Source organism: Triticum urartu, chromosome 7 (genome assembly GCF_003073215.2).
Source record: "Triticum urartu cultivar G1812 chromosome 7, Tu2.1, whole genome shotgun sequence".
NCBI lineage: Eukaryota > Viridiplantae > Streptophyta > Magnoliopsida > Poales > Poaceae > Triticum > Triticum urartu.
The window spans coordinates 493,924,865-493,943,582 of record NC_053028.1 but is presented as its reverse complement, the minus strand read 5'-3'; positions in this window follow the sequence as shown (position 1 = coordinate 493,943,582).

Genomic DNA, 18,718 nt, shown 5'->3' with positions numbered 1-18,718 from the left:
CCGACTGGAGGAAGCCCATTGTTGCTTACTTGCGTAATCCGAGTGAAAGGGTGGACAGGGCTGTTCGGCGTATGGCTTTTAAATATACTATGAGGGATGATGATCTTTATCGCCGAACAGTTGATGATGTTCTTTTAAAGTGCTTGGATGAGGACCAAGCAAGAGTTGCTATGGGATAGGTACATGAAGGCATTTGTGGTACTCACCAGTCGGCTCCCAAGATGAAATGGTTATTACGACGTGCTGGGTTTTATTGGCCGACCATGATTAATGATTGCTTCAGATATTATAAAGGGTGCGAAGCTTGTCAAAAATTTGGTGATATTCAATTGGCTCCCGCTGCTATGTTGCATCCTATTATCAAGCCGTGGCCTTTCAGAGGATGGGGTTTAGACTTTATTGGGCAAATCCATCCGTCTTCTTCAAAGGGGCATCGGTTCGTATTGGTGGCAACTGATTATTTCACTAAGTGGTCTGAAGCAGTACCTCTCAAGAACATGACGCATACGGAGGTAATTAAATTCATAACCAAGCACATTATTCATAGATTCGGTATTCCTCAAACGTTAACTATAGATCAAGGTTCATCTTTTATGTCACACCAAGTCAGAGAGTTTGCCGAATCTTATAACATAAAGTTGCTCAATTCCTCCCCATATTATGCCCAAACTAATGGACAAGCTGAGTCTAGCAATAAAATTTTAATCAAGCTCATCAAGAAGAAGATTGAGGATAATCCAAGGAGATGGCATGGCTTGTTGTCTGAGGCATTATGGGCACATAGAATCTCAAGGCATGGTGCTACGAAAGTGACTCCATATGAGCTAGTATATGGTCAAGAGGATGTTTTACCAGTGGAAGTAAATTTGAATGCTTTGAGAATAGCCAAAAAAAATGATTTATCGGCAATAGACTTCTATAACTTGATGATGGACAACATTGATGAGGTTGCTGATAAACGTTTGGCTGCTTTGAATGCCATAGAGAGAGATAAGTTGAGGGTGGCAAGGGCTTACAATAATAAAGTCAAGTTGAAGAATTTTCAAGTTGGTGATCTCGTCTGGAAAGTGATTCTACCGATTGGTTCAAGAGATAGAAAATTCGGGAAGTGGTCTCCAAGTTGGGAAGGTCCTTTTAGGATTACAAGAGTTGTTCCCGGAAATTCATATTTGGTGGAATCAATACAGGGGGCATTGTTACCTTGAGCTCTCAATGGCAAATATTTGAAGAAGTACCACCCGAGTGTGTGGCAGGAAGCCTAAGTAGGCAACGGCCGATATACGATTATCGCCCTTAGCACAAACATGGCCGATAAATAATTATCGCCCTGAGAAAAATAAATGGCCGATGGAGTGTTGGCATCGTCCTTAGAACGAACACCATGCATATTATTTTTCGGCATGCAAGCTTTGCCGAAAAACAGGGGGGCCTGTGTTGACACCTGATTTTGGCACAATGCAGAATGCAATGGAGACGGCCTCAAATGACAAAATATTCTAAATGAGAAATTTCACATTGCCGAGTGGAACAACTTTGATGTTTGGACCATAATCATTCGGCATCATATCAAAGACCAAAACTACACTCAGATTGTCACGTTTAGGTGTTCTGAGTGCTTTTTGGTCAAGTACGCCTCCAGGACAATCTCAGATGAAGGAATGCTCTACAGGAATTGTCTTCGTCTCGTCGAATCGGTCGATTTTGATATAAAAATCATCTCAATCCGAGTTCGTATGCAAAAGTTAGAGCTATCTGGATGCAGCCCTGTCAAGAGGCGAAATATGACGCGGAAGACCAGACATGTCTTGGCAAGTGTCTGATGTAATGCGTGAGTGTTTTGGCCCAGAAGATGGCCTTGAATCGGAAAACGTTCAGCACGAAAGTTTTTCGTCTCGTCAAAACGGTCAACTTTGCTTTTGGACACATGTTCATCCGAGGTCGTTTACTGCCTCAAAAACCTTGCCGGGGAAAGCTTGCCGCCGTGAACAGTAACCTTGCCGGGGAAAGTTTGCCGCCGTGAACAGTAACCTTGCCGGGGAAAGCTTGCCGCCGTGAACAGTAACCTTGCCGGGGGAGAGCTTGCCGCCGTGAACAGTAACCTGCCGGGGAAAGCTTGCCGCCGTGAACAGTAACCTGCCGGGGAAAGCTTGCCGCCGTGAACAGTAACCTTGCCGGGAAAGCTTGCTGCCGTGAACAGTAGAAACTGTCGAGGCCAATCCGACCAGATGCTGAAGATGGGCTCAAATACTTATCTAGATGGCTTCGGATGAAGAAGTGTTCAACATAGGAGTTGTTCGTAACGTCGAAACGGTCAACTTTGCTTTTGGAGTCATCATCATCCGACGTAGTATACGACCTGCAGAGACACTGCAAGAGTCGGACGGTCCAGTCAGCTACATGAACGAGTCTGACTCGAAATTAGAGATGACCCCGTGGAGTATTCAAGATGGCCTTATTTGGAAAAGTGATCAACATACGGATTGTTGGCCTCATCGAAGCACACATAATTGATATTTGAACCGTCTCCATTGGAAGTCATATGCAGATTCCACAGCCCACGCAAGGAGCAAGACAGAAGATTGGACCAGATTCGGGCTGAATCCGAGTGGGACCAGAACTAGGATTCTAGGATGTGAATTGATTGTAATTTTCTTGTAAGGAAAGCCTAGATAAATCCTTTGCTTGTACGGGAAGTCCAGCCGCCTCTTATATATGTTGGGGGTGACGGCCGATTGAACAACACACAATCGAACAAATCAATATACTACTTTTTCATCTACGTTTTATCTCTCCACCGTTTTTCTATCTCGTTCTTCGCTGTTCTTCGTGTTTGAGAGCTGCGAATCCGAGGCTCTAGGGGCGAGCGAATCGACCTAGGGCAGCCCATAGCCGCCGCACTCCCTGACGGGGTCCCTCCCGGGGGTGTGGGGTTTTCGGGTCTGCAAAAGCGCCCGTCGACTGTCTTGCGTATCGCGCTGTCGGTCGGGTCTCCTTCGACGTGAGCTGCGGTGCATCACCCCCGGCGTCGAGGGTACACGTGACGTGTTCGTGTGTCAACACAAAGTTGCTATCTATGATGATTATCGTGATGACATTTATGCTATAAAGATTAATGATAACCATGAAACTTGTCATCATGATTTTAGTTTTCAATTGGATTATGCCTCAAATGATAGTTATTTTGTTGAGTTTGCTCCCACTACTATTCCGAATGAGAAGAATTTTGCTTATGTGGAGAGTAGTAAATTTTCTATGCTTGTAGATCATGAAAAGAATGCTCTATGTGATGGTTATATTGTTGAATTCATTCATGATGCTACTGAAAATTATTATGAGGGAGGAATATATGCTCATAGGAATTGCAATAATATCAAATTTCCTCTCTATGTGCTTAAAGTTTTAAAGTTATGCTTGTTTTACCTTCCTATGATAGTTGATTATTGTTCCCATAAGCTGTTTTCTCACAAAATCCCTATGCATAGGAAGTGGGTTAGACTTAAATATGCTAGCCATATTCTTCATGATGCTTGCTTTATGTTACAATTCTTATCTTTTATGTGAGCATCATTGAAATCATCATGCCTAGCTAGGGGCGTTAAACGATAGCGCTTGTTGGGAGGCAACCCAATTTTATTTTTGTTCCTTGATTTTTGTTCCTGTTTAGTAATAAATAAATCATCTATGCTCTGTTATGATTATGCTTTTTATGTTTTAATTACTGTTTGTGCCAAGTAAAGCCTTTAGGATCTTCTTGGGTGATTGTTATTTGATCTTGCTGTAAAAAAAACAGAAAGTATGCGCTCATGAGAATAATTTTCATTTTTTACCACAGAGTGATAAAATACCAATTCCACTTGCAGTAGGTTAATAAACAAATTTCATAGGACTTCCTAGTTTCTCAGGATTTTTGGAGTTACAGAAGTATTCGAAACCTACAGATTACCACAGACTGTTCTGTTTTTGACAGATTCTGTTTTCCATGTGTTGTTTGCTTATTTTGATAAATCTATGAGTAGTGTAGGAGGGTATGAACCATAGAGAAGTTGGAATATAGTAGATATTACACCAATATGAATTTATAATTAGTTCACAACAGTACCTAAGTGATGATTTACTTTCTTATACTAACGGAGCTTACGAGTTTTCTGTTAAGTTTTGTGTTGTGAAGTTTTCAAGTTTTGGGTGAAGATTCGATGGACTATGGAATAAGCAGTGGCAAGAGCCTAAGCTTGGGGATGCCCAAGGCACCCCAAGGTAATATTCAAGGATAAGCAAAAGCCTAAGTGTCGGTGTCAAAACCGGCGGATCTCGGGTAGGGGGCCCCGAACTGTGCGTCTAAGGCGCATGGTAACAGGAGGCAGGGGACACGATGTTTTACCCAGGTTCGGGCCCTCTTGATGGAGGTAAAACCCTATGTCCTGCTCGATTTATTCTTGATGATATGGGTATTACAAGAGTAGATCTACCACGAGATCAGAGAGGCTAAACCCTAGAAGCTAGCCTATGGTATGATTGTCTGTTGTCCTACGGACTAAAACCCTCCGGTTTATATAGACACCGGAGAGGGTTAGGGTTACACAAGGTCGGTTACAAAGGAGGAGATATCCATATCCGTACTGCCTAGATTGCCTTCCATGCCAAGTAGAGTCCCATCCGGACACGGGACGAAGTCTTCAATCTTGTATCTTCATAGTCCAACAGTTTGGCCAAAGGATATAGTCCGACTGCCCGGAGACCCCCTAATCCAGGACTCCCTCAGTAGCCCCTGAACCAGGATTCAATGACGATGAGTCCGGCGCATAGTGTTGTCTTCGGCATTGCAAGGCGGGTTCCTCCTCCGAACACACAGAAGAGTTTGAATACCAGGATAGTGTCCGACCCTGCAAAATAAATTCCACATACCACCGTAGAGAGAATAATATTTCCACAAATCTTAATCTGCTGACACGCTTTGGCAACATGACATCAGGCCATGGCTCGGTGATTATTCGAACCGTTTTTCTTCAACCAGCTCCACACATAATGCAAGGCGGTTTCTTGACACATCTTGTCAAAGCAGAGATCGTGTTCCCCTAATAAGGGATTCTCATCAATACGGTCGTGGGTAACCCAATCGTGCCTAGGACTCCTAGATTTTAGGCAAGTCCCAAACGGCCACTAGGAGGACGCTTGATATTTACCTTTTTTATAAAGGGGCGAGGCTTTTACTCTTTTTCCCTCCCGTGCTCAATCGAATCCTTCCCCCGCCTCGAGTTCTAACACCCAAAGCCCAGGTTAGGTGCTTCGGACCTTCAATCATGTCCGGATCTAGCCTTCAAGGCCGGTGGATGCCCTCCTCCGTTACGGAAGAGGATATCAAGAAGTTGAGGGAGGCCAGATACCTGACCGCCGAGGTTTCGCAACGACTGCCTGCCCGAGGGCAGGTCGTCCCTACTCCCGAACCCAACGAGAACATTGTGTTCATCTCCCACTTCCTCCGAGGTCTAGGCCTCACTCTGGATCCCTTCGTTGGGGGTTTGATGTTCTATTACGGGCTAGATTTCCATGATCAAGCCCCGGACTCCTTTCTCCACATCTTGGCATTTATTGTCGTATGTGAGGCCTTCCTCCGCATTACCCCTCACTTCGACCTGTGGCTCAAGACCTTTGACGTGAAGCCGAAGATGGTCGAGGGGCAACATGTAGCGTGCGGAGGCGCATTAATAAGCAAGATCGCTGGAGCTCCATGGCCAAAGGGTTCCTTTCCAGAGGTGTTCGGATTATGGCAACGGGAGTGGTTTTTCATCACAGCTCCTAGAAGTGCCAAGTGGGTGGCTGCCCCTGCTTTCTGCTCGGGCCCTCCACCACAACAGATGTCATGGATTAGCAGAGGGCTGAGCTGGGGTGTAACGCCCCGAGACCGTTGCGCCAGGTGTCTTCCGGTGTTTCGTTGTTGTTGCCTTGTCATTTGCTTGCGTTTTGCATCTTGCCATGTCATCATGTGCATTGCATCATCATGTTTTCAAAACTTGCATCCGTCTGGGTTCCCCCAGTTCCGTCCGTTGTCCGTTCTGAGCCCAGACACACTTGCACGCGCCCGCGGCACGTCTGAAATATTATTTTATAAGTGGCCGGAAAATGTTCTCGGAATGGGTTGAAAGTTGGCATGTGGTGTTGTTATGTTGTAGGTAGGCCGCCTGCCAAGTTTCATCGCATTCGGAGATCGTTTGACGCCCAAACGATTAACTATAGCGACAATATAGTCGGTCAAACGTCGGACGTTTTCGGTCTCCGGAAACAGTCGTCGGGTCTCTCTCTCTTTTCTCTTCTCTCAGTCTGAGGCCTTCTGCACAGCCCACTACCCACTCACCGTCAGGCCCTACCTAAACTCTCTTGTCAGCCCGCGCCCTCCTCGTGCGCGTCCGAAATTGTCCCGGACCCGACCCGGGCAGTCATCACCGTCGGATCCGGATCATCCCCAAACGTCTACAAAACGTCACCGTTTTCTTATTTGGACTTCCTAGCTATTTTATTCGCGATCGTTCGATTGCGATCAGAGGGACGATATACCCCTAAGTCAACCCACCTACTATATATATAGTCTATCCCTAGTCCATTTTGGACAACCCTAATTTTGAGGGATCCTCCTAGCCGCCGCCGCACTCATTTCCCACCTCGGGATCCTCTCATTCCCCCTGCACCAACCATCAGCCACACCCAGATCCAATCCATCCATCCCATCAATCCATCTCGAGTGAACGACCGCCGACGCTCAAATCCCGCAGGAGCCCGAGCTCCACCTCCTCGCCCACCATCCCCGTCTCCTGGATCCCAGCGCGCCCGAGCTCTCTGCTGCTCCTTACGCCAACCACCACCGGAGCGCAGCCACCCTTCCGCCGCCATCGAGCTCCGGCCGTGCCCGACCTCGACCTCCAGGCCAGCCCCGCGCCCTGCCTCTCTCCTTTCCTTCCTTAGTTTCTTCCTCTCTAACCTCTCTCCCTCTCTGCCATGGATGACCTCAGGAGATCCCTCCGATGCCTTGGCTCCTGGACCTCAAGCCTTCGCCGGAATCTGACTGGGAATGGATGGACTAGTCCGTCCCCGACCTCCGGCCGTCCCCTGCCTCGCAGGAGGGGATCCACGCCATGACTTCCTGAACCTGAAGCTCCATAGTCGCCGGGACCAAGTCTTTCTGCCCCATGGAGCGACCCCGCAGGACCTCCTCCTCGCCGCCCGTCGTCTTCGTTCACGCCAGCACCGAGCCCCGCTCCCCCCCGTCCTCCACCTTCCCTCCATCGCGCCGCCCGTGGCCGAGTCCTTTGCCGCTGCGTGCTCTGCTTTCCTGCATCGAGCAGCAGGAGCGAGCGCTGCCGCGCGTTGACCCACGCCTGGGCTGCGACCAGTGCGTCCAGGGCCCAGCGGGCCTCCTCAGCCAGACGGCCTGCCCGGCTCTCCTCCCCACTAGTTGAGTTGAAGCCCATGGTGAGACAGCCCAGCGCCCAACAGATTCAGCCCATGTTGTTTTTTTCCTGAGCAAATTTGTCTAATATCCAGTGTAAAACAGTTTTGCAGTTAAGTCCCTGTTCTTCATGCATTTAATAACTTCACAACTGTGCATCGGATTAAAATGTTTTATATATGAAAGTTGCTTAAAATTTTGTCTAGTTTAATAATATCCAACTTTCATGCACGTTTGAAATGTTTAAAATGTTGTTTGATTAAATTTGCTCCTATGCCATGTTAAAATGCTTTAATTCATAACAAATTAACCGTAGCTCCAAACTTAACAAACTTTATATGTAAATGGGGTAGAATTTTGCCTAGTTTAACATGGTGGCATCACTTTGCATGTTTAACAACTATAAAATTTGATTTAGGGCAGAACAGTACCATAACCAAAGTATGCTCATGAGGAGTTTCCGGAAATGTTGTTCGTTGCTTCCGGCCTCATTTAACCTTGACTAGATGTGTAGTTTCTTTATGCTTCATCTCTTGCCATGCTAAAAACATTTAATCTTGTTGGGTACATAAACGAGAGAGAACTAAATAAGTCATGTGGTGTTTTCTTCAATATGCAACTCTGTTGCATATTGAGCTCCACTTAATTTGTAGGATTGTTTGTTGCACTTTGCCATGCCATGCTTCATTAAACTGGACATGCATCATATTTGGTTGTGCATCATGCCATGTTATGTAGTGGTTGTTTACTATGTTGTGTGCTTCTTTCCGGTGTTGCTTCTTCGGGTTGGTTCCGTTAACGTCGCGTTTGTGAGGAACCGTTCGACTACGTCCATTTATCTTCTTCATGGACTCGTTCTTCTTCCTTGCGGGATTTCAGGCAAGATGATCATACCCTCGAAATCACTTCTATCTTTGCTTGCTAGATGCTCGCTCTTTTGCTATGCCTATGCTGCGATGCCTACCACTTGCTTATCATGCCTCCCATATTGTTGAACCAAGCCTCTAACCCACCTTGTCCTAGCAAACCGTTGATTGGCTATGTTACCGCTTTGCTCAGCCCCTCTTATAGCGTTGTTAGTTGCAGGTGAAGATTGAAGTTTTGTTCCTTGTTGGAACATGGAGATGTTGTTCCTGGTTGGAACATGTTCCTTGTTGGGATATCACAATATATCTTATTTAATTAATGCATCTATATACTTGGTAAAGGGTGGAAGGCTCGGCCTTATGCCTAGTGTTTTGTTCCACTCTTGCCGCCCTAGTTTCCGTCATATCGGTGTTATGTTCCCAGATTTTGCGTTCCTTACGCGGTTGGGTAATTATGGGAACCCCTTGACAGTTCGCCTTAAGTAAAGCTCTTCCAGCAATGCCCAACATTGGTTTTACCATTCGCCACCTAGCCTTTTCTTTTCCCTTGGGAGTCGTGCTCCTGAGGGTCATCATTATTTTACCCCCCCGGGCCAGTGCTCCTCTGAGTGTTGGTCCAACTGAGCGATGTACGAGGCTACCAGGGGCAACTCTGGGCTGGCTTACCCGACGTCTTGCTCATCCGGTGTGCCCTGAGAACGAGATATGTGCAGCTCCTATTGGGATTTGTCGGCACATCTGGGTGGTGTTGCTGGTTTAGTTTTACCCTGTCGAAATGTCTTGTTGTACCGGGATACCGAGTCTGATCGGAACGTCTCGAGAGGAGGTCTATTCCTTCGTTGACCGTGAGAGCTTGTGATGGGCTAAGTTGGGACACCCCTGCAGGGATTTGAACTTTCGAAAGCCGTGCCCGTGGTTATGGGCAGATGGGAATTTGTTAACATCCGGTTGTAGATAACCTGAACCTTAACTTAATTAAAATGAATCAACAGCATGTGTTACCGTGATGGTCTCTTTCCGGCGGAGTCCGGGAAGTGAACACGGTGTTGGAGTTATGCTTGACGTAGGTTGCTATAGGATCACTTCTTGATCATACTTTTATCGACCGTGCTTTGCCTTCTCTTCTCGCTCTCATTTGCGTATGTTAGCCACCACACTTGCTAGTCGCTTGCTGCAGCTCCACCTCATACCTTCACCTTACCCATAAGCTTAAATAGTCTTGATCGCGAGGGTGCGAGATTGCTGAGTCCCTATGGCTCACAGATTACTTCCAAAACCAGCTTGCAGGTGCCGTTGAACCGTGCAGATGACACAACCAAGCTCAGGAGGAGCTCGACGAAGATCGTGTCCTTTATGTTGTTTCGTTATAGTTGATCAGTAGCGGAGCCCAGTTGGGGTCGATCGGGGACCGTGTCGCATTTGGGGTTCTTATTTTATTTTGGTTCCGTAGTCGGACCTTGAGTGTATTTGGATGATGTAATGCTTTATTCATGTAATTGTGTGAAGTGGCGGTTGTAAGCCAACTATGTATCTTTCCCTTATGTATTACATGGGTTGTGTGAAGATTACCTCACTTGCGACTTTGCTTTCAATGCGGTTATTCCTCTAAGTCGTGCTTCGACACATGGGAGATATAGCCGCATCGAGGGCGTTACATGGGGTCCAGCCAAGGATGTGCCTACACTGCAGGGCCGCATTCAAGATCTCTTCGAAGGAGATTTCAGTCTGGTTACGGTGGAGCAAGTCATGCTGGTTCGTCGAGTCCAGCCTTCCAAACGCCGACCCCTCTGCATGTGGGAGTTCAACCCAGAAGGACCGCGCGCTATTCAGAATTTCCTCGGCCTGACACACGAGGAGATGTATAAATCATTCTTCGGACCCCAAATAGAGTGTCCGGATACTACCGAGGACGTGGGCCTCAGCAGCAACCGCACCGCCGACCAAGTAAGCAATCCTCTAGCCGAACACACCGTCTTTCATTTATCATGACGTCATTATGAGAAATCGCTCTTTGACCAGGACTGGCTAATAGAGGCGAAGATGATTTGGTGTTTGGCCCCCCTTCCTGAGGGTTTAGACAATCCGGTACTGGAAAAGATGCTCGAGCTAGCACCTTGCCCGGAGCCCTCAAAGGAAGATAAAGGGGGGAATAATGAGGGCGAAAGCGGGCCCCCATCGCTACCAATTCCAACCGAGGGAACGAGCGCGGCAGTGAAGGAGGATAACCAAGGGGAAGAATCTGACCTTCTCTCACTTCGGGGAAGGAAGAGGACTGCCTCTGTAGATCCGGAAACCAAGGTTTCCAAACAGGAGAAGAAATCTCCACCAGAGGGTCCTGCCTTGGAGGGTGCTCTTGCCGCACAAAGTCCGCGCAGGGATTGATACGTCTCCAATGTATCTATAACTTTTGATTGCTCCATGCTACTTTATCTACTGTTTTGGACTATATTGGGCTTTATTTTCCATTTTTATATTATTTTTGGGACTAACCTATTAACTGGAGGCCCAGCCCAGAATTGTTGTTTTTTGCCTATTTCAGTATTTCGAGGAAACAAAATATCAAACGGAGTCCAAACGGAATGAAACCTTCGGGAACGTGATCTTCTCACCGAACGTGATCCAGGAGACTTGGACCCTACTCCAAGAAGTTTCCGGGGAGGTCACGAGGGTGGAGGGCGCCCCCCTGGGCGCGCCCCCTGCCTCGTGGGCCCCTCGGAGCTCCACCGACGTGCTCCTTCCTCCTATATATACCTACGTACCCCCATTAGACCAGGGGAGCCAAAAAAAACCTAATTCCACCGCCGCAACTTCCTGTATCCACGAGATCCCATCTTGGGGCCTGTTCCGGAGCTCCGCCGGAGAGGGCATCCATCACGGAGGGCTTCTACATCAACACCATAGCCCTTCCGATGAAGTGTGAGTAGTTTACTTCAGACCTTCGGGTCCATAGCTGGTAGCTAGATGGCTTCTTCTCTCTTTTTGGATCTCAATACAATGTTCTCCCCCTCTCTCGTGGAGATCTATTTGATGTAATCTTCTTTTTGCGGTGTGTTTGTTGAGACCGATGAATTGTGGGTTTATGATCCAACTTATCTATGAATAATATTTGAATCTTCTCTGAATTCTTTTATGTATGATTGAGTTATCTTTTCAAGTCTCTTTGAATTATCCGTTTGGTTTGCCAACTAGATTGGTAGTTTTTGCAATGGGAGAAGTGCTTAGCTTTGGGTTCAATCTTGCGGTGTCCTTACTCAGTGACAGAAAGAGTTGCAAGGCACGTATTGTATTGTTGCCATCAAGGATAACAAGATGGGGTATTTATCATATTGCATGAATTTATTCCTCTACATCATGTCATCTTGCTTAAGGCGTTACTCTGTTTTTAACTTAATACTCTAGATGCATGCTGGATAGCGGTCGATGAGTGGAGTAATAGTACTAGATGCAGGCAGGAGTCGGTCTACTTGTCACGGACGTGATGACTATATACATGATCATACCTAGATAACCTCATAACTATGCTCAATTCTATTAATTCCTCAACAGTAATTTGTTCACCCACCGTAGAATATCTATGCTCTTGAGAGAAGCCACTAGTGAAACCTATGTCCCCCGGGTCTATTCTCATCATATCAATCTCCATTACTTTATTTTACTTGTTTTGCTTTTACCTTTCACTTTGCATCTTTATACCAAAAATACCAAAAATATTATCTCTATCAGATCTCACTCTCGTAAGTGACCGTGAAGGGATTGACAACCCCTAAGCGTTGGTTGCGAGTTGCTACCGTTTTGTGCAGGTACGAGGGACTTGCGCGTGACCTCCTACTGGATTGATACCTTGGTTCTCAAAAACTGAGGGAAATACTTACGCTACTGTGCTGCATCACCCCCTCCTCTTCAGGGAAAACCAACGCTAGCTCGAGACGTAGCAAGAAGGATTTCTGGCGCCGTTGCCGGGGAGGCCTACGCCAAGTCAAGTCAAGATTTACTCTCCCATCAACGAGCCATTTCTGGCGCCGTTGCCGGGGAAGCCTATGCAAAAGTCAACATACCAAGTACCCATCACAATCTCTATCTCTCGCATTACATTATTTGCCATTTGCCTCTCATTTTCCTCTCCCCCACTTCACCCTTGCCGTTTTATTCGCCCTCTCTCTCTCTCTCTCTATCCTCCCTCTCTATTTGCCTCGTTTGCCCGTTTGCTCTTGTTTGCTCATGTGCTAGTTTGCTTGTTTGTCGCGATGGCTCAAGATGCTACCAAATTGTGTGACTTCACCAATACCAATAATAATGATTTCCTTAGCACTCCGATTGCTCCTCTTGCCAATACTGAATCTTGTGAAATCAATACTGCTTTGTTGAATCTTGTTATGAAAGATCAATTCGCCGGCCTTCCTAGTGAAGATGCCGCTACTCATCTAAATGGCTTTGTTGATTTATGTGATTTGCAAAAGAAAAAAGGATGTCATAATGATGTCGTTAAATTGAAGCTATTTCCTTTTTCGCTTAGAGATCGTGCTAAAGCGTGGTTTTCATCTTTGCCTAAAAATAGTATTGATTCTTGGAACAAGTGCAAAGATGCTTTTATCTCTAAGTATTTTCCTCCCGCTAAGATTATCTCTCTTAGGAATGATATTATGAATTTTAAGCAACTTGATCATGAACATGTTGCACAAGCTTGGGAGAGAATGAAATTAATGCTACGTAATTGTCCTACTCATGGTTTGAACTTATGGATGATTATACAAAATTTTTATGCTGGATTGAATTTTGCTTCTAGAAATCTTTTAGATTCGACCGCGGGAGGCACTTTTATGGAAATCACTTTAGGATATGCTACTAAACTCCTAGATAATATTATGGTCAATTATTCTCAATGGCATACTGAAAGATCTACTAATAAAAAAGTGCATGCTATAGAAGAAATCAATGTTTTGAGTGAAAAGATGGATGAACTTAGGAATTTATTTGTTAAGAGTGTTTCTTTTGATCCCAATAATATGCCTTTATCTACTTTGCTTGAGAATAATAATGAATCTATGGATGTGAATTTTGTTGGTAGGAATAGTTTTGGTAACAACGCGTATAGAGGGAAATTTAATTCTAGGCCTTATCCTAGTAATCCTTCTAATAATTATGGAAATTCCTACAACAACTCTTATGGAAATTTTAATAAGATTCCCTCTGAATTTGAGAGTAGTGTTAAAGAGTTTATGAATTCGCAAAAGAATTTCAATGCTTTGCTTGAAGAGAAATTGCTTAAAGTTGATGATTTGGCTAGGAACGTTGATAGAATTTCTCTTGAGGTTGGTTCTTTAAAGCTTAGATCTATTACTCCTAAGCATGATATCAATGAGTCTCTCAAAGCCATGAGAATTTCCATTGATGAGTGCAAAGAAAGAACCGCTAGGATGCGTGCTTACAAAGATGCCTTTATTAAAGCGTGTTCTTCTAGATCCTATGAAAATCAAGATGAAGATCTGAAAGTTATTGATGTGTCCCCTATTAAATCTTTGTTTTGCAATATGAATCTTGATGAATCTGATTATGATCTTCCCTTACCTAGAAGGCGTTCGAAGAATTCTGAGTTTTTAGATCCTGATGATGAAATTGATAAAAAAGGGATTGAAAGAAATAAAAATCTAGATATTGCTAAACCCACTATTTTGGATCTCAAGGAATTTAACTATGAAAATTGCTCTTTAATTGATTGTATTTCCTTGTTGCAAACCGTGTTAAATTCTCCTCATGCTTATAGTCGAAATAAGGCCTTTACCGAACACATTGTTGACGCCTTAATGCAATCTTATGAAGAAAAGCTTGAGTTGAAAGTTTCTATCCCTAGAAAACTCCATGATGAGTGGGAACCTACAATTAAGATTAAAATTAAAAATTACGAGTTTTATGCTTTGTGTGATTTGGGTGCTAGTGTCTCTACTATCCCCAAAGCTTTGTGTGATTTGCTAGATTTCCGTGACTTTGATGATTGCTCTCTAAACTTGCATCTTGCGGATTCCACTATTAAAAAGCCTATGGGAAGAATTAATGATGTTCTTATTGTTGCAAATAGGAATTATGTGCCCGTAGATTTTATCGTTCTTGATATAGATTGCAATCCTTCTCGTCCTATTATTCTTGGTAGACCTATCCTTAGAATGATTGGTGCAATTATTGATATGAAGGAAGGGAATATTAAATTCCAATTTCCCTTAAAGAAGGGCATGGAACACTTTACTAGAAATAAAATAAAATTACCATATGAATCTATCATGAGAGCCACTTATGGATTGCCTACCAAAGATGGCAATACCTAGATCTATCCTTGCTTTTATGCCTAGCTAGGGGCGTTAAACGATAGCGCTTGTTGGGAGGCAACCCAATTTTTTTTGTGTGTTTTTTGTTTTTGGTTTTGTTTAGGAATAAATAATCCATCTAGATTCTGTTTAGATGTGGTTTTATCTTTTAATTAGTGTTTGTTCCAAGTTAAACCTATTAGATCTTCTTGGAAGATAGTTATTTGATCTTGCTGTAATTTCCAGAATCTTCGCGCTCAGTGCCCGAATTGTCAAAAATCACCAGAACGTGATAAAAAAGTGATTCCAATTGCTTCTGATAAATAAACAAATTTCCCAGGTCGTCTAATTTTGGTAGAATTTTTTGGGTTCCAGAAGTTTGCGTTAGTAACAGATTGCTACAGACTGTTCTGTTTTTGACAGATTCTGTTTTGCGTGTGTTGTTTGCTTATTTTGATGAATCTATGGCTAGTAAAATAGTTTATAAACCATAGAGAAGTTGGAATACAGTAGGTTTAACACCAATACAAATAAAGAACAAGTTCACTACAGTACCTTAAAGTAGTCTTTTGTTTTCTTTCTCTAATGGAGCTCACGAGATTTCTATTGAGTTTTGTGTTGTGAAGTTTTCAAGTTTTGGGTGAATTATTTTGATGGATTATGGAACAAGGAGTGGTAAGATCCTAAGCTTGGGGATGCCCATGGCACCCCCAAGATAATCCAAGGACACCAAAAAGTCAAATCTTGGGGATGCCCCGGAAGGCATCCCCTCTTTCGTCCACTTCCATCGGTAATTTACTTGGAGCTATATTTTTATTCACCACATGATATGTGTTTTGCTTGGAGCGTCTTGTATTATTTGCGTCTTTTCTTGTTAGTCTACCACAATCATCCTTGCTGTACACACCTTTTGAGAGAGCCATGTATGAGTTGAAATTTGTTAGAATACTCTATGTGCTTCACTTATATCTTTTGAGCTTGATAGTTTACTCTATGTGCTTCACTTATATCTTTTTGAGCGTGATGATTTTTGCTCTAGTGATTCACTTAGATCTTTTAGAGCACGGTGGTGGTTTGTTTTAAAGAAACTTGATCTCTCATGCTTCACTTAGATTATTTTGAGAGTCGTTAATAGCATGGTAATTTGCTTAATGTTAATATACTTGGTATTCAAGATACGTGAAACTTTCTTTTTAGTGGGTTGAATACTAAGATAAGTTTGATGCTTGATAATTGTTTTGAGATATGGAGGTGATAATATCATAGTCGTGCTAGTTGAGTAGTTGTGAATTTGAGAAATACTTGTGTTGAAGTTAGCAAGTCCCGTAGCATGCACGTATGGTTAAAGTTGTGTAACAAATTTGAAGCATGAAGTGTACCTGGCTTGTGCATCCTTATGAGTGGCTGTCGGGGACGAGCGATGGTCTTTTCCTACCAATCTATCCCCCTAGGAGCATGCGCGTAGTACTTGATTTTTGATGACTTCTAAATTTTTGCAATAAGTATATGAGTTCTTTTGACTAATGTTGAGTCCATGGATTATACGCACTTTTACCTTTCCGCCATTTGCTAGACTCTTCGGTACCGTGCATTGCCCTTTCTCACATTGAGAGTTGGTGCAAACTTCACCGGTGCATCCAAACCCCGTGATATGATACGCTCTTTCACACATAAACCTCCCTATATCTTCCTCAAAACAGCCACCATACCTACCTATCATGGCATTTCCATAGCCATTCCGAGATATATTGCCATGCAACTTCCATCATCATCATCATGACATGCTTTACTTTTGTCATATTGCCATTGCATGATCTTGTAGTTGACATCGTATTTGTGGCAAATCCACCATGCATTATTTTCATACATGTCACTCTTGATTCATTGCACCATCCCGGTACACCGCCGGAGGCATTCATATAGAGTCATATCTTGTTCTAGTATCGAGTTGTAATCATTATGTTGTAATCAATAGAAGTGTGATGATCATCATTATTAGAGCATTGCCCCAAAAAAAAGAGAGAGAAAGGCCAAAAAGAAAAAAGAAAGGCCCAAAAAAAGAGAAAATAAAAAGGGCAATGCTACTATCTCTTTTTCCACACTTGTGCTTCAAAGTAGCACCTTGTTCTTCATGTAGTGAGTCTCATATATTGTGCTTCAAAGTAGCACCATGATTTTCATATAGTGAGTCTCATAAGTTGTCTTGTTCATACTAGTGGGAATTTTTCATTATAGAACTTGGCTTGCATATTCCAACGATGGGCTTCCTCAAAATTCCCTAGGTCTTCATGAGCAAGCAAGTTGGATGCACACCCACTAGTTTTCTTTTGTTGAGCATTCTTAGCTCTAGTGCATCCGTTGCATGGCAATCCCTACTCCTTGCATTAACATCAATTGATGGGCATCTCCATAGCTCATTGATTAGCCTCGTTGATGTGAGACTTTCTCCTTTTTTGTCTTCTCCACACAATCCCCATCATCATATTCTATACCACTCATAGTGCTATGTCCATGGCTCGTGCTCATGTATTGCATGAAGGTTGAAAAAGTTTGAGATTATTTGAGTATGAAACAATTGCTTGGCTTGTCATCGGGGGTATAGAAGTTGGGAACATCTTTGTGTGACGAAAATGAAGCATAGCCTAACTATATGATTTTGTAGGGATGAACTTCCTTTGGCCATGTTATTTTGAGATGACATAATTGTTTGATTAGTATGCTTGAAGTATTATCATTTTATGTCAATATGAACTTTTGTCTTGAACCTTTCGGATCTGAATATTCATAACATGATTAAGAAGATTTACATTGAAATTATGCCAAAGTGTCACTCCGCATCAAAAATTCTCTTTTTATCATTTACCTACTCGAGGACGAGCAGGAATTAAGCTTGGGGATGCCTGATACATCTCCAACGTATCTATAATTTTTGATTGCTCCATGCTACTTTATCGACTGTTTTGGACTATATTGGGCTTTATTTTCCACTTTTATATTATTTTTGGGACTAACCTATTAACCGGAGGTCCAACCCAGAATTGTTGTTTTTTGCCTATTTCAGTATTTCGAGGAAACAGAATTTCAAACGGAGTCCAAACGGAATGAAACCTTCGGGAACGTGATCTTCTCACCGAACGTGATCCAGGAGACTTGGACCCTACTCCAAGAAGTTTCCAGGGAGGTCACGAGGGTGGAGGGCGCCCCCCCTGGGCGCGCCCCCCCTGCCTCGTGGGCCCCTCGGAGCTCCACCGACGTGCTCCTTCCTCCTATATATACCTACGTACCCCCATTAGACCAGGGGAGCCAAAAAAAACCTAATTCCACTGCCGCAACTTCATGTATCCACAAGATCCCATATTGGGGCCTGTTCCAGAGCTCCGCCGGAGAGGGCATCCATCACGAAGGGCTTCTACATCAACACCATAGCCCTTCCGATGAAGTGTGAGTAGTTTACTTCAGACCTTCGGGTCCATAGCTAGTAGCTAGATGGCTTCTTCTCTCTTTTTGGATCTCAATACAATGTTCTCCCCCTCTCTCGTGGAGATCTATTCGATGTAATCTTCTTTTTGCGGTGTGTTTGTTGAGACCGATGAATTGTGGGTTTATGACCCAACTTATCTATGAATAATATTTGAATCTTCTCTGAATTCTTTTATGTATGATTGAGTTATCTTTGCAAGTCTCTTCGAATTATCCGTTTGGTTTGGCCAACTAGATTGGTAGTTTTTGCAATGGGAGAAGTTCTTAGCTTTGGGTTCAATCTTGCGGTGTCCTTACTCAGTGACAGAAAGAGTTGCAAGGCACGTATTGTATTGTTGCCATCGAGGATAACAAGATGGGGTATTTATCATATTGCATGAATTTATTCCTCTACATCATGTCATCTTGCTTAAGGCGTTACTCTGTTTTTAACTTAATACTCTAGATGCATGCTGGATAGCGGTTGATGAGTGGAGTAATAGTAGTAGATGCAGGCAGGAGTCGGTCTACTTGTCACGGACGTGATGCCTATATACATGATCATACCTAGATAACCTCATAACTATGCTCAATTCTATTAATTGCTCAACAGTAATTTGTTCACCCACCGTAGAATATCTATGCTCTTGAGAGAAGCC